The sequence below is a fragment of the Rhinatrema bivittatum genome, chromosome 8, assembly GCF_901001135.1.
Source record: "Rhinatrema bivittatum chromosome 8, aRhiBiv1.1, whole genome shotgun sequence".
NCBI lineage: Eukaryota > Metazoa > Chordata > Amphibia > Gymnophiona > Rhinatrematidae > Rhinatrema > Rhinatrema bivittatum.
The window spans coordinates 139535561-139552333 of NC_042622.1; the positions used below are offsets into that span (position 1 = coordinate 139535561).

At 46.8% G+C, this 16773-nt stretch overlaps 2 protein-coding genes across 4 annotated transcripts in view; one reads left to right on the forward strand and one right to left on the reverse strand.

Annotated features, from left to right (window-relative positions):
- The window catches only part of ENTPD8 (ectonucleoside triphosphate diphosphohydrolase 8), a 185284-nt gene that overhangs the window by 121634 nt on the left and 46877 nt on the right, over positions 1–16773 (reverse strand). The window lies entirely within an intron of this gene.
- Positions 1–16773, forward strand: part of LOC115096644 (ectonucleoside triphosphate diphosphohydrolase 8-like) — an 86503-nt gene that overhangs the window by 23555 nt on the left and 46175 nt on the right. The gene's annotated exons all lie outside the window — the stretch shown is intronic.

Here is a 16773-nt window from a genome sequence, read left to right on the forward strand (position 1 = left end):
GAGAGAGAAAGAGAGTGAGCAAAAGCTGGTGTCAGGGCAACCAGGGAGCAGAGTCACTGTGGGGAAGAGAGAACTCAGCAGCGGCAGCTGTAGCATCAAGGCTATGGGGGGGGGGGGGGGCAGGCAAAAGCTGAGTGGTGGCATCAGGGCTGCAGGCAGTGGGCTAAAGTAGCATGGTGGTGGCAGCATCAGGGGCTCAGGGTAGTGAGGGGAGAGAGAGCTCGGCGGCAGGATCAGGGTTACAGAGGGGGAAGAAGGATCTCAGCAGCTGTGGTTTCAAGACTGTTGGGCAGAGGAAGTGGTGGGGGGACAGTAAAGATGAAACCTCTCCTGCTTAGGTGTGTGTCACCATAGCCTGGAGTTGCTGCCACATGCAAATTCCATTTTCATAGTGGGTGATGCTAGCCTTGCGCATAAACCCCTTACCTGTGCACTGTATTTAAGGGATAGCGAAAGTCAGGACCTGAGGGCAACTGCCCAGTGGTCCACAATCTTCCCAATGGATCCAGCACCACTAGAATATTTGGTTGGAGGGGACTGTTGATTGGTCCAGCAGGGGCCTTCATACTGTACCATATAATAAAAAGATGAAATTCTAAAGGAGAAAAGTGGGAAATAAAAAGAGACAGAGTGCACATGATTGGTAAATAGGAAGAAAAGGAAAGTGAAAAAAGCTTTTAACTAAATCAGCAAATTTTTGTTTCCTTTTTGCTTACTAGGCCAGTCCATTACTCTTGGGAACTTCTCTGTTCCTCAGCCGTCAATGACAGAGGGCACATCCTTTTTCATGACCTCACCTCTGGTCATAAAAGGGAGAATGGTCCTTGTCCCTTGCCAGTCTCTGTCTCCTGAAGTTATGGACAAGGATAGATGGCCTCTTCGAGCCTCCCAGAATCAGGGTGCAGTCCCAGCAGGTAGAGCCCATTGAGTTCCTGGGCAGCAACCTTTTGGGGTTGATTTCTCCAGTGTAGCTGCTTCCCAGGTGGGCCCTTCCCTGATTGCAGTCATCTAGGGGTGGTTTTCCAAGCTCCTGAGGGATCGAAGATCCCCCTAGGAGAACCCTTGGAGGACTTAGGATTACTCAAAAAAAAAAAAAGGAGAAGCAGGAAAGGATTTTTTTTGCCTATGGTCTCTCTCTCTCCCCTTTTCTCCCCCTTTTCTCTTTATCTTTCTCCTGCATGCCTTATTAGTTCCTCCCTTCCTGGGTCTAGCACACTGTGGCTACTTCCGAAGTGCATGATAAAGCTTGAAAAACCTCTAAAAAACCCAAGTCTTTGAGAGTGTGGAGCCATGGGCTGCAACAAAACACTTTGGCCACAGCAGGAATGTGACGGCAGCAGATGAACTGGCAGCGATGAGGTTCCCCGGAGGTGGTGAGTGGCTGGGGAGGCACGGGACAGGGAGGAAAAGTGTGGGCTGTGATGTGCTGCCCCAGGGGAAGGGAGAAGGGCCATGGGACCTTTTTAAGTACGAAAGGAAAAGGGGAGGACACAGCATTTAGCCCTTCCAGTTAAGTAGCCCCTCTAAGCTCTGTCAGAGCATAAAAAGGGAATGCTCTGAGATGCAGATGCTGTTCCTGTGGGCCCAAGAAGGTGTCCAGTATTGCTGGCTCCTTCTGCCACACCTGTGATGGTGGTCCAGGGCTGAATCCTCCAGGAGGGACCAGCATGAAACCCCCCTCATGCGGAAGAAGGTCGGTGAGAAGGGAGTAGGACCTGTGGTTGACATTGCTTCCCTCCCAATAGGGGAGGAGGAAGGATTGCGCCCAGGCTAACCAAGGCCAGTGCCCTCCCTGATGGAAAGAGGCTCTGGGGAAGGTCTGTGGATTATGATAGGAGACCCAGAGCAGGGTCTTGCCTTAGATTCCGCTAGGGGTCCATTCTACAGGTTTTCCACTAGATTTCATCCTGGTAATGCATTGTGCTTTTTGTGCGATGCCGAAATCAGATCCTCTGGAGGATTCAAGTTCTTGGAACCAGGGTTCTTCAGAAGATAAAAGTGGAAGGCTTAAACGTCTGTGGTAGAGGTGGGGTGGATTCACACAAGGAAGGGTAGTCAGCTGATGAGTCGGGGCTGAATGCACCCCATAGCTCCCAGGAGAAAGAGGAGTGCTCATCAGAAGAGAAGGATTTCTTAATAAACTATTCTGAAAAGAAGAGCTTTCAGTTCTCTTTTCTAGTGTACTGGTAGCTTTGAAAATTGCAAGCTCTGTGGTCAAGATCCTTTCCTTTGCATGAAGTCCTAAGATGGATGATTCTAGCAGAATGGGACTCCCCTCAGGTGGGGCTAAGGGCAGAGTAATGAAGAAATGATACCCTCTCCCTGTGGAGGAAAGAAATTAGCTGTTTCAGGCCCCTAAGGTGGATGCACTAGTATTGGTGGTGGTCTGCAGAACTGTTATCCTGGCAGAGGGATAATAGTTCTGCGGGCTACCACAGCAGAAGATAGGAAGATAGAAGCAGCCCTGAAACAGGCCACCTCGATGGAGGCCATGGCAATCCAGTCCTTGATTTGCGGGGGTTACATGGTGAGGGCAGCCTTAACACTGAGTTCAGCAATTGCCCGAGTCAGGAAACTCTGCACTTGGAATTGACAGTGGCCTTTTTGGCGGATACCTTGTGTGTTCCGGTTACACCTGTTTAGGCCTTGAGGTCTTTCATCTTCAGGGTGCCAACCAGAAGGTTGCTTTGGCTCCATAACTGGGATTCGGACTCAGCTTCCAAGTGACACATGTCTACGCTTCCCTTTGATGGGGGGCTTCTATTCAGGGAAGACGAAGAAATTGGTAAAGGGCTTGGGCAAAACCAAGCCCTAAAAACTTCCAGAGGATAGAAAGTGCATTAGTTGATGTGGCTTTAGAAAACAGCTGTTCAAATACCAACGCAAAGGTAAAGCATCAGGCATGGCAGCAGCATACACATCAAGAGGTAAATCTCAGTCCTTTTATAGGGACAAAATATCAAGGACAGATCTGCCTGAAGCTGCAGGTAGCAGTCACCTTTCACAATGATGTCAGATGGGCCCTTCTGTTGGTAACACCAGTAGGTGGCCGCCTGGCATGGATTACATGGAATGGGCACAGATCAGGGCAGACCAATAATTTCAAGGGGGTATGCACCCAAGTGCATCTTCCCAGTGCCAATCATATTTATAGTTTCTCCATGCACATCGCAAGTCAAAAGGGATGCAGTATAGATGACACTGCAAAGGCTACAGGACTTAGAGACTATAGTCCCAGTCCAGCCCCAAGAAGAGGGGCAAGGGGCATATTTAATGTATTTTGTAGAGGAAGTAAGTGAGACACTCATTTGGGCAGAGAAAAACCTACCTAGTTAGTGGCATCTCACATAGCAGAAAGGGAAAATGTGCAAGCAGACTTTCTCAGCAGGCACAAGCTGGACTCAGGAGAATGAGCTCAGCCAAGAGGTATTCCAAATGTTTGTAGAATGATCTTTCTACCAGTGATGGACTTAAAGGCTACTCAAGTCAATGCCAAGACAGACTGGCTCTTCAGTTGACAGAAAGGAGCAGGATCCAGGGGCCTAGATATCTTGATCCAACCTTGGTCCAAGGCCAGACTTCTGCTAGTTCACTTATCAGTGGCCAAGACAAGAAAACAAACAAAGAAAGTAGAAAATCACTTCTTCCTGGATTGGCCAAGGAGGCCATGGTATGCGGACCTAGTAGAGCTGCTAACAGGGATGTCCCTGCAGCTTCTCAGAGACCAGGGATTGCTCTGGAAAGGTCCAATACCAATGGAGGACCCGTCTCCATTTTGTCTTGCGGCCTGGCCCTTGAAAGGTCTCATCTGCAAAGCAGAGGATACTCACAGAGAATAGAGGCAACTGTGCTGAAAGCTCAGAAAAACTCAACCTCGTCAGCATATATTACTGTCTGGAGATTGTTTGAATCCTACTGCCTGGAGAATGGAACTTCTGCAATAATGGCAGATATCTCACAAATTCTAGACTTTTTACAAAAAAATCTGTACAAGGATTTAGTGCTGAATTCTTTGAAGGTACAGGTGGTGGCTATATCCTACTATAGTGGCTGCATAAAGGCACACAGGCAGCCACTGATCTGGATATGGTGCGCTTTTTGGGAGAAATGAAGTGGATACAACTGCCTTTCAGACCAGTTATTCCTCAGTGGGACCTTAACTTGGTCCTTAGATCTTTAGCAGGAGCAACCTTTGAGCCCCTGAAGCAAGCATCTCTTAAGGATCTGGTATTAATGACTAGTTTCCTGGTAGCAGTCTGCTCAGCTAGATGTATCTCAGAGTTGCAGGTCCTCTCACGTAGAGCATCCTATTTAGTAATTTCTCCGCATTCAGTCATCTTTAAGCTTGTACCCTCATTCCTTCTGAATGTGGTGTCTCCTTTCCATCTGAATCAGGCAGTGGTGCTGCCAGTTTTCAGAAAGAATGAATGTAGGGGAGGTCAGTAGTCTTCACCTACTGGACGTATGCTGGGTGATGCTAAGATCCTTGAAGGTGATTAATTCCTTCAGGAAATACAATTGGCTGTTTGTGTTGTGTGGTGGTCTTCGAAAGGGAGAAGGGGCTTCCTCTGCCATAATAGTGAGATGGCTCAAGGAGGCCATCGCTTCAGCCCAGATGTTGAATGGTAGGCAAGTGCGTGGTTTACGCATTGAGCACTGTCTATCAGATGCAGTGCTGGAGCTGCCAGAAGTGGGTGAGTGAGACCCTCGCTCCCGGCAGGGATGATTTTTGCCAATGAGGGGGGAAAGGGGGTGTCTGGGAAGGGATGGAGGGCCTGGGGGGGGGTAACTTTATTTGAAACTGTGGAGGAGGGGTTTCAGAGTCCGGGGAGAGGGTCTTCATTCCACATTTTAAAATGACAAAGGGTGGTGGGGGGGGGGGGGGGCACGCAAGACGGCCTGGTAATGTTTCTGGTTTCTGAAGCGCTGGAGAGACAGGGCAATTTAATGAAAAATGTAAGAGCCATGGGCCTTGGATTTATCTTTTTAAGCCTCATATTGACAGAGCTACTTACACCCCCCACCCCCCCTTCCTGGCCAGAACCATCATTGATCACTCCAGGGGAAATCTGCAGTACAGCCACTTGGTCATCCCTGCACTCATTTTCCAAGCACTACAGGCTGGACATACAGGTAAAAAAGGAAGGGGCTTTCAGGAGTGGGGATCTTAAGGCAGCCCTGTCACCCTCCTGCCCAGCTTAGCTTTTGTATCTCCCAAGAATAATGGACTGGTCTAGCAAGCGAAAAGGAAGGTACAATTGTTCTTACTTGATAATGGGTTAAACTAGATGTATTGATACCTTAGTACTTGCTCAAACAAACCACTGCAGGCAGCAGTGGTGCTCAACTCTGGCCCTGAAGACACCCCAGAGGGTCCTGGTTTTCAGCTTATCTGCAGTGCGTATTCATTACATATAAGTGCATACATTTGGTCTATTAACAATGCCAATTTGCATATTTTGGTTGTCCTGAAAACCAACGCCTGTTTAAGGACTGCAGTTGAGAAACCGTTAAATGTTGTAAGGCATCTGTAGTCAGCACAGCTTTAGGCAAGGACACAGATCCTGGACAAAGCTATTTTTTGTCAATTTCTATGAGAGTGAGATGTGTAGTAGGCCCAGGGGACCAGTGCTGTTCTTTCAAGCTTGGTTGCTTATTTTAGTTGTTCCTCTCTTTTTTTTTTTTTTTGTCTGTCTGACCCCTGCTGAAAAAGCTTGGATGGGAAACAGCATGGGAGGGCGGGGGGAGGAGCAGTGTATTCCAATGAAATAACAAAAAAAACATCTGCAAACATCTGATCCAGACTATTTCTCACAATGAGGGCCCTGTCTGATGCTGGCTTAGTGAACTCCCCACCCACTTATCAAATTGTGTAACCTTCGTCCATGCCAAAATTGTTTACATTATAAGTGAATAAAATAGCTCTCCAATAATAAGTAATTTTGCAAAACTAGAATGGGAGAATAAAAAAAACCGAGGGGATTACCAGTACAGGAGCATAACATTAATTAACAAAGTGTTCTATGACTGGCAAAAGATGTTTCCACACTATTTTGAGTTTTCAAACCCCGGGTTCCTATGATCACCCCACATATATCATTATTTTTTTTTTTAAATCTCCAAACATCTACGCTCCCTTCTCTCTTCTGCTGGTGGTTCTGCCTGCTGGGTAACACAAAATGCAAAGGTATCTCAAGGCCTGTGAAAGACAATGCTTGAGTCTGATCCCTTATTTCTCTCTAAGGCCAGCAGAGGTTGCCAATGCTTCTGTAGTTCCCCTTTTACGATCAAGTGGTTGTTATTTCTTGGCTTTTTGACTCTTGATGTTATCTGTTGGCTAAAATATCCTGGGGCTCGGGGGGGGGGGGGGGGGGGGGGGGGGGGTGAGTAATTGTGAGTCTTCCAATGCTGTTTTATGTAAAGAGGAGCAGTAGCTTTAGGTTTATTGATTGGGATTGTACAAATTAGTAACTGTGTATCTTCAATTTCTGTGAGGTAGAGGGAGCTTGGGGGAGGATGTAAATTTGGGGATTATTACAATATATTTAGATGTATTTTATGGTGATTTATTTGATATAGATATCTTACATAGATTTAATGATTACTGCATTATATTTATATTGTATTAAATGATTTATTGCATACACTGGAGGTGGAGTAGGTAAAGAATACACATACAATACAATAAACAAAAGGCAAGGGGCTGCATCGGGAGGAGAGCTCTCTACTGTATAGTGTACGGTGGGATGCGTTTTGCTGCCAGACCTGCTGCATAAGGTTTTTCCTGTTCTTTAACATGGTTTGAACTAATCTCAAGTTTATGCGATAATTACAACATCAAAGTGGCTGCTTCCCTCGCGGGACTGCAGAATATTGTCACAGTCTCTTTCAGCTTGAATCGCATGACAGAATGTTTCTCGGTTTCTCTCCACGCAGCCCTATGGCGAAACATGTACGTGCCGAGGTATTGTAAAATCTGTACACACCTTCCTTTTGACAAAGCTTTGGAATAAACACAGCAGTAATGAGAAAAGACTCTGGTTTGAGTAAATAGAACAAGCTGAACTTTCTTTTACACATTCCTCCTTTTGATTAAATAATTTATTGCCATATTATATTTCTTATTATATATTGTAACATGCATTCAGTATAGCTTTGTTATGGAAAGGCATGACCCACATTGAAATTAAACTAAACTTCTAGTAAATCAGTTGGGGCAATCTAGCAGTCATTAATAAGTGGATAAGAATATAAGAATTGTCATACTGGGTCTATCAAGCCTAGTGACCTATTTCCAACAGTGGCCAATCCAGGTATCTGGCAAGATCCCAAAGAGTAGATAGATTCCATGCTGCTAATGCCCAGGGATAAGTAGTGGCTTTCCCCAAGTCTAACATCATGTGGGTTACTTTTCCCTATGTGCATCACTTTGTACTTATCCACATTAAATTTCATTTGCCATTTGGTTGCTCAGTCTCTCAAGGTCCTCCTGCAATTTCCCACAATCCACTTGTGAATTAACAACTCGGAATATTTTTTTTCGTCTGCAAATTTGATCGCTTCACTCTTCATTTCTTTTCCAGATCATTTATAAATATATTAAGAAGCACCAGTCCCAGTTGATCCCTGAGGCACTCCACTGTTTACCTTTCTCCAGTAAAAAAAACTGACCATTTAGTCCTACTCTCTGTTTCTTGTCTTTTAACCTGTTTGCAATCCACTATAAAACATTACCTCCTATCCCGTGACTTTGTAATTTCCTCAAGTTTCTCATAGGGGGACTTTGTCAAACACTTTGTGAAAATCCAGATACACTTTATCCAGATTGGTGAGGCAAGATTTCCCTTCATAAATCCATGCTGGCTGTGTCCCATTAAACCGTGTCTTCTATATGTTTTGTGATTTTGTTCTTTAAGTGGTTTCTACAGGAACAAAATAACAGAACATTGATGGTGGATTAGTCCTGAGGTATTAGCAGAAACACACAGGGCAGGCAGATGCATTGAATAGATAAACACCAAAAAAGCATCTTAAGTCTAGTTCATGCTGTAAATGGATTAAAATGTTTTATTTGACCAGTATTCCAAAAAAAGAGGAAAACATCAATTAATAACATTTTATATGAACCAGAGAATCTTTCTTCTGAAGTCAGGGTCTGGGTAAGCAATGAGCATTCCTGTGTTGTAGATCCTCTACTACTGCAGTCCTGTGTCCCATAAGTAAGAGGAAGAGTGAATGTCCAGTTTTGAAGACAAATCTGGGAGATTTCTCTCAGGCATTCCCTGGCCAGGAATCCTTCAGAGGGATGTTAGACAGAGGAGAAACCTTCTTATATCTAGGCAGTTCAATTTTTCTGGAGCACTTCCATTTATTCACATTATCTGTCTCCTATCACAGCTTCTGTATGACAGAACAGGTCCCCACAAGCATCACATGGCAGTTGGCCTACATCTCAGAGGAAACTTTTTAGTCCCTAAAAGAAATGCAGGGGAGACTCACAATGGCACGGTTTTTTTTAGTGCCGCATTACCTTGAGATTTTTCCTCTTGATATGCCTCATACCAAGCGCAAGGCTAAGATCAGGGAGTCTATCCCACTCACTCCCTGATCCAACCATTCTCAGCCGTTAATTCAGGGGTTCTTCACCTCAGCATCTGAGCCAACACTGGAGGTGTCCTTGGCAGTTCCAGTTGCGGAGCGAGCAAAGGTCTCGCTGGACCTCGATGTCACTCTCAGCCCCGGTGCTCCAGCAACTCTGCTTCTTCTTCCCCAGATGGCTTCCTTAGGGGATTTCTCACCACCGTGTGGAGTTCAGCTTCCTAGATTAGCGGTTTCTGGGGTGGATCCCTCTGTCGGAACCACAACAAGTTCAGACGCTGTGCTGTGTCAGAGGTTTCTTCTGCAGCAACATCGGCTGTTTGTAGGCGCTGAGGATCCTGCTGTCAGGCTATGAACTTTGACTTGAACACCGGAGGAAGTAGCAAAAGATTTGCAGGAGGATCAAGCACCACAGAATGGGAAAGGTATTGATTATTTTTTTTACTTCGCCCCTCTTTGCCTAGGCCCTCAGTGATTACTCTGGACTCAGTTTGGTCAACTTTAATGGTACTTCACAAATCCATTGCTACTTTAGTTGATGTCACTTCTACTTTTTCACCTTGTATCCAAGTCATTGAAAACGAATTGGGCTGTCATTCAAAGAAAATTGAAGATATGGGAAATCAAACCTCATTGATACAGCAAGTTCAAGAGACTTTAATTAAATCTGATACACTTCAATAAAGGAAATTAGAACATATTGAAAATTCCCTTCTGTATTTGAATCTTAGGATTTTGAACTTTCTCCAATCTAATCTCATCTCAACTATTGATATGTTTAAGAAATATTCACTAGCAGTTCTTAAAATACCTAGGGAAGCTACACCAACTATTGCTAAAGCATATATGTTAAAGCCCATGGATGCTAATATAACTTTTCAATCTCAAGATATGGATCCTAATTTGATTCCACTTCTGGAATCATCTATTGAAGTGCCTGTTTCCCAGTGTGGGACTTTATTCATTTCTATGAGTGGGCCTGCACCCCGTGCATGGCGCCCACTGTTCCCAGTCGCGTCTTCCAGTGGCGAGCTGTGCCATAGTGCAGCTTGTCTTTCCCCTCTTCGCATTGGCCCGATGCACGTGGCCTCAGCATGGTTGGGCAGGAGTTATAAGCAGTCGCAGCGTGATGACGTCGCGGCCGTTTAAAGGACTGTGATGGGGGAGCATCTGGCCTCTTCCTCGCGGCTGGCATTTCAGGCGGTTCGATGCGCTCTTCCTCCAGTGTGTTGGATGTGGAGAGTGAGGGAGCACGTGGCCTGCTCTCTTTCTATCTGGTCAGCTTTCTGTGGGTACATTGGGGGGCATGGGGAGGGCAAGAGAGAGCGCATGGCCCGCTCGCTTCCTTACCGGCCTTACTGGTGCTTGGGGTCCTTGGGCAGCTTGGCGGGATTGCGATCGCAGTCATGGCGATAGAGGAGCAGTTTGGCACTTCATGGTTTCATGCGGGGTGGCAATGGCCAACTGTGGCCAGTGGCATGGCGTGGACTGCTGTTGACTTGTGGTGGTCGAGTGGTTGGGGGTTTCTCTGGGTTTGCGCAGGCGGTCCCTCCCCTGCTCCGTTGGGGCAGCAGGGAGGCATGTTGATCACAATGCGTGTGCCATCTGCAGTGCAGCCGCGATTTCGGGATGGGACTTGAGGGGAGTCGCGGCGGGCATACTCTGCATCACCAGGTCCTGGGGGCTTTCCCCACTCAGCCAGGTGGTTTGTCCCTGCCTCACAAATCAGTTGAGCCAGCATGGGCTGCAAGTGGGTCAATGTAACACATGCCCCCATCAGGCCAGGGCCCCCCCCCCCCCCTCAACACTCACACAGGCGCAGGGCGTGGATGTGACCACGGGGAGGGGAGGAGGGGAATGGCGAGCTTTGGTCTCTGCAATTTTCTTCCCCGGTCCTATTGGGTTCAATTTTCCTTGCTATCCCCCCAGATGTCCTTCACCGGGGGGGGGGGGGGAGAGGGGGGAAGGGGTTAGTGCCCGCTTAGCTTGGCAGCCTGCAGCACAGACATTGGCACTTGATATGGTCAGTTGCCGGACGCAGAGGCGTGAAGCGAGTTGCCCCGGGGATGGCTTGATTGGCACCATGCAAGTGTACCAGGCTTTGGTCGGGGGTTGGCAGAAGAAGTGAGGAAGAGGGGGAGAGAAAAACAGCTGCATAGAATACGTAAGACACAAGTTCCTTCTCTTCCCCTGACGGTAATCCAACACGGCTGGCTGGGATGCTTTGGAGGCTAGCGGGGCCCTTTTGGTACATACTAATTTATCCCAGCCATGGGAGAGTCTACCTTAGTCATTAAGAACATAAGAACATGCCATACTGGGTCAGACCAAGGGTCCAGCATCCTGTCTCCAATCCAGGCCATAAGAACCTGGCAAGTACCCAAAAACTAAGTCTATCCCATGTTACTGTTGCTGGTAATAGCAGTGGCTGTTCTCTAAGTGAACTTAATAGCAGGTAATGGACGTCTCATCCAAGAACTTATCCAATCCTTTTTTAAACCCAGCTACACTAACTGCACTAACTACATTCCCTGGCATCAAATTCCAGAGTTTAATTGTGCGTTGAGTGAAAAAGAACTTTCTCCGATTAGTTTTAAATGTGCCCCATGCTAACTTCATGGAGTGCCCCCTAGTCTTTCTACTATCCGAAAGAGTAAATAACCGATTCACATCTACCCATTGTAGACCTCTCATGATTTTAAACACCTCTATCATATCCCCCCTCAGACCTCTCTTCTCCAAGCTGAACAGCCCTAACCTCTTCAGCCTTTCCTCATAGGGAGCTGTTCCATCCTCTTTATCATTTTGGTCGCCCTTCTCTGTACCTTCTTCATCGCAACGATATTTTTTTTTAGATGTGGCTACCAGAATTGTACACAGTATTCAAGGTGCGGTCTCACCATGGAGCGATATAGAGGCATTATGACATTTTCCATTTTATTCAGCATTCCCTTTATCCACTATGACGCCTAGATCTCTTTCTTGGGTGGTAGCTCCTAATATGGAACCTAACATCGTGTAACTATAGAATGGGTTATTTTTCCCTATATGCATCACCTTGCCCTTGTCCACATTAAATTTCATCTGCCATTTGGATGCCCAATTTTCCAGTCTTATCTGGTCTTCCTGCACTTTATGACAATCCTCTTGTGATTTAACTACTCTGAATAATTTTGTATCATCTGCAAATTTCATTACCTCACTTGTCGTATTCCTTTCCAGATCATTTATAAATATATTGAAAAGCACGGGTCCCAAAACAGATCCTTGAGGTATTCCACTGCCCTTTTCCTTCCACTGAGAAAATTGTCCATTTAATCCTACTCTCTGTTTCCTGACTTTTAGCCAGTTTGTAATCCACGAAAGAACATCGCCACCTATCCCATGACTTTTTACTTTACCTAAAAGCCTCTCATGAGGAACTTTGTCAAACACCTTCTGAAAATCCAAATACACTACATCTACTGGTTCACCTTTATCCACATGTTTATTAGCTTCTTCAAAAAAGTGAAGATTTGTGAGGTAAGACTTGCCTTGGGTAAAGCCATGCTGACTTTGTTCCATTAAACCATGTCTTTCTATATGTTCTGTGATTTTGATATTTGAAACACTTTCCACTATTTTTCCTGGTACTGAAGTCAGGCTAACCGGTCTGTAGTTTCCCGGATTGCTCCTGGTGCCCTTTTTTAAATATTGGGGTTACATTAGCCACCCTCCAGTCTTCAGGTACAATGGATGATTTTAATGATAGGTTACAGAAACAAAAGAGATCATGCCTTGACATATGCCAGATACTGAGGGCAGGAAGATGAGAACTGACAAGAAAGAGAAAAAGAGGATTGAAATGGGGAGTAGGGTAAGAATGATACATAGGGACATAATTGGTGGGACGTGGGCATTCTTAAAAATGGTCAGCGTATTTGGTTAAACAATACCTTGCAGTGCGGCCCAGTGCCAAGTGAATGGCCAGGTTCCCTCAGAATCCCTCTTGTTACTGTCTGTGTCCTCGATCCTGAGACCATGGCACCCGCACAGTAAGGGCGGACAGTTGAGTTGGCGTTGCGGCTGTTGCTGCCGTACCCGAGCAGCCTTCAAACACTTGTTTTTTCCATTTCAAAGGCATCTTGTATGGTGACAGATGTATGACAATGCGATATTCCACTTTGTGTGCAGGCTTCTGAGCATTCAGCTCCTTCCTACGTGATGACCGGAGAGTAGAGATGTGCTTCGTTTTAATCTGTCGGGTCGGGCTTTGGATCGGGCGCTTAGTGGAAAACTTCGTTTTCCAATGGGTCATTTTTATTTTTTTTGGCAATTTTCGCCGAAACAAACCGTAAAAAAACCCCCCACCCCAACCCTTCAAATTTACTTAATTACAACCCCCCCCCCACCATCCCGACCCCCCCCCCCCAAGACTTACTAAAAGCCCTGGTGGTCCAGCGGGGTCCCTGGAGCGATCTCTCCCTCTCGGCCTTACCATGTGACAGGGTCTACAGGTGCCATTGGTCGGCCCCTGTCACATGATAGGAGCAATGGATGGCCAGCACCTTCTTAGAAAATGGCACGGGCCATCCATTGCTCCTTCCATGTGATAGGGGCCGACCAATGGCTCCGGTAGCCCCTGTCACATGGTAAGGGCAAAGGGCCACCAGTGCCATTTTGGTTCCTGGCAGGCACAACGGCCCAAGAGCGGAAGATCGCTCCCGGGACCCCCGCTGGACCACCAGGGCTTTCAGTAAGTCTTGGGGGGGGGGGGATTGGGATGGTGGGGGGGTTGTAATTAAGTAAATTTGAAGGGTTGGGTTTGGGTTTTTTTTGTTTTTTAAATAAATGTGCCCCTCCACCCGCACTAACCCAAAAAACGAATTTTTCCCGAATTTCGGGAAAAATCCGTTTCGGGATTCGGGTCCCCCGAACTAGGCCGAATTAGGGAATTTCATTGAAATTGCCTAATTCATAATAAACGAATGCACATCCCTACTGGAGAGGCATCCTGCCTTGCATCACTGGTTCAGTATCCCGATAACATCATGCTCAAGGGAGGAGGGGGTGCACCGAAGGTTCTCAGTTGTATAACATTTTTCATGTGAGGGCCTATGGGTTCAGCGCCTCTCGCCAGAGGACAAGTCTGGCGCACAGTAGCGGTCCTTGTCTCTTGGAGATTGAGCGTGTTCTCGCTCGGACGAGCCTGGACCCCTGGGCCACGAGTTTACGTGACTGGCCAGTTTGTTCTGGGCATATGGGTCTGCTCAAGAGCAGCCAGCCTTCATCGCGGGTTTTTTTCCAGGGGTGGGAATCTCCTGCCCTGCATAACCCACTCCACTGGTGGATGGCACAGGCCACCGGGGGAGAATTAGCTTGTGGTCTGGCTCCTCAGTGAATTTTGGCGGGCTTCAGCGTGGCTTCACGGAAGGGTCCCCAGCGGTGGCCTTCAGCTGTGTGCTACCGCTATCTCATTGGGAGACTTTAAGAACATAAGAACATAAGAAATTGCCATGCTGGGTCAGACCAAGGGTCCATCAAGCCCAGCATCCTGTTTCCAACAGAGGCCAAACCAGGCCACAAGAACCTGGCAATTATCCAAACACTTACTATTGTATGCGCATTAACAAATCCATTTGGAGACACTGCCCTAACAGCCACCCAGCTATCTGCATTCCTAATGATTGAATCACTAGTAAAAATGGCAATCTTCTCTCTACACTCCTGGGTACACAACTCTGGAGACACACTCTTGGCAAGAGAGAATAATATATCACTTGGAAGGCAGGTCCCAGAAGCAGGATCGGTTCCTGCCAGTCCAAATTGTGTTTCTCCAAAATAGCACAGAGGCTGCCAGGTGGGGCTGCTCTATTATGTTCCTGAAGTTCTTTTTTATGTATTTATGTTTTTTGCCTCACTATCTGTGGGTCTGCCACTCTAGCCTCTAGAGACCTTACTCATTCTCTGAGAGCCAGAAGCTCTTTGCATTAGAAGCAGACATGCTCTCTCCAGAACAGGCAGGTAATCATACTTGTGGCACTCAGTACGAAAGACTGGATAGTCCTCGTCCCGCTGCTGGACTTCTCTCTATATCTTTTTTTTTTTTTTAATACAGGTATTATAGGAACACAGGGATGTTAACTGTTAAAAGGCCGCGTAGGTGCACAAGTATGCGCGTATGCCAGCTTGTGCCAAAGGACATGGCCATTTTATAACATACGCAAATATATGCACGCATGGTATAAAATAGGCTGCACGCTCGCATATGTGCGCGCAATTTTAATAGGCGCACACCTGTGCCTGCAAATGCCGCTTCTGTCACGTAAGTGGGGGGGATTTTAGTAGACAGGGATGCCGACACAATTACCAGTTTTCCCAGTTTGTTCCCAGTTCGCCCAGGTAAGGGATAGGACTTCCTTACCTCCCTAGTTAAAAAGCCTCCCTTTTACCCTGTTAATCCTGACCTTAAAACCCTGCTCACCTCATTACTTTTTTTTGTTTTCTGACTTAGACGCCATCCATAGCAGAAGTAAAGTTATGTGGCAGGGGACCCCTGTGCACACTGGTTTCATTGAGAAATGGCGGTGGCGTTTTTGTTTCAGGGATCCTGCAGTGCAGTGTGTTGGTCGGGCCACTGGACAGTATTCCCCACGCTGTTTTATCTTTGCAGTCACTATCCACATCAGGGCGTAGTATGCAGACGTCAAAGGGCAGTTGTAGTGTGATGGTTCAGCGGTAAATCAGGGAGTCGTCTGCCGGTGTAACTTCTTTCCTGCGGGTGATCTCTATCTCAGGAAGCTGGCATCACATGTGGATCTGATCGCATAGTGCACGCCGGGCACTAGGAACGTCTGGGCGCGTGGCTCATTTGTACCTAGCTGTGGTAGTGTCCTTCTCCAGGCTAGATGCGGACTGCTCAGGACATAATTTCACTGCTGGGGGAGTGATGCTGGTTGAAACTGGTGAGTCTCTGGCCTTGGCACGATATGGCCAAGATCGATGATACACAATCTCACGCTGTCCCTTTGGCGTGTTCTGCCTGTTGACGGAGCACTCTCTATGTTAAGCTTGTGGGGGGTTGCCCGGGCCGGTAAGGGCATTTCGGACATGGTGCTGGCGGGCATCACAGTCCGGGTCAGCAGTCGACTTGCACCTTGGGTGAGGTAGGGACTGGCGATCCTATGCCATTCCTATGCCGGGGGGGGGGAGGAGGGGCCTTGCTTGGGGATGAGGCGGGGGTCCGGTGTGATGTTGCCCTGCTGGTTATTGTGGCAGGCAGCTAGGGGGTTGTGTAGCCTGGTCTTCGGGCAACTGCCATACCAGCTTGGGTACCATCCCCACTCACGCCAGCCGGACACACGTAGCGGCAGCCTGGATGGGCGGGGGGGATGAGCAATCGCAGTGTGATGACATCACGGCCCATTTAAAGGCCTTGCTGGTTATTGTGGCGGGCAGCAATGTGGTGGTTGCCTTTCTTGGTTATTGTGACAGGCAGCTGAGGTGGTTGTATAGCCTAGTGTCCGGGCAACTGCCATAGCAGCTCGGGTACCAGTTCGTAGAGGGTTATATATTTGTATCTACTGTTAATAAAGCTGTAGCCTTTTTCCTCCAATATCTGTCTTTGTGGTTATTCTGGTCATGGGTCATTCAGAGGTGATTGGGACTGGGAGGGACACGGATGGCACGACACTATAGTCGTGGCTGCCAGAGTTATTTGTTTTTTCCCACGATCGAGATTTTGTTCTTAGAGCTTTTTTTTAGAAATAGAGTTTCTTCTTTTTATGGCCAGCAGGTTTGAATTTACCCTGACATTACAAACACTGCCCAAGAACTCTGTAAAAAGTTTCTTAGTAAGCGAACTGAGACTGTAGCATTAGGTGCAAAGTTCATTCTTAGATAGCCGTGCAAATGTGTAATTTCTCATTTAGGATCTAGATTCATTTATTTAGACCTTGCTCATTTGCGTGCTTATCTCGATGGCTCATACCTAAGCCACATCTGCTTAGCTTGTTAATCGTCAGGATTTCTATATTACTTAGTACATGTCTCTCTTTCTTTTTTGTGTTATATTGTAATATATTAGTATATCACTCTTTTTGTCCCTCCAGAGCCTCCCTGTTTCTTATTATTTTTATGTGAGACTTAGTTTATTATCAACGATGATAGGCTCCTTCTCATGTAATTTTCTAACAA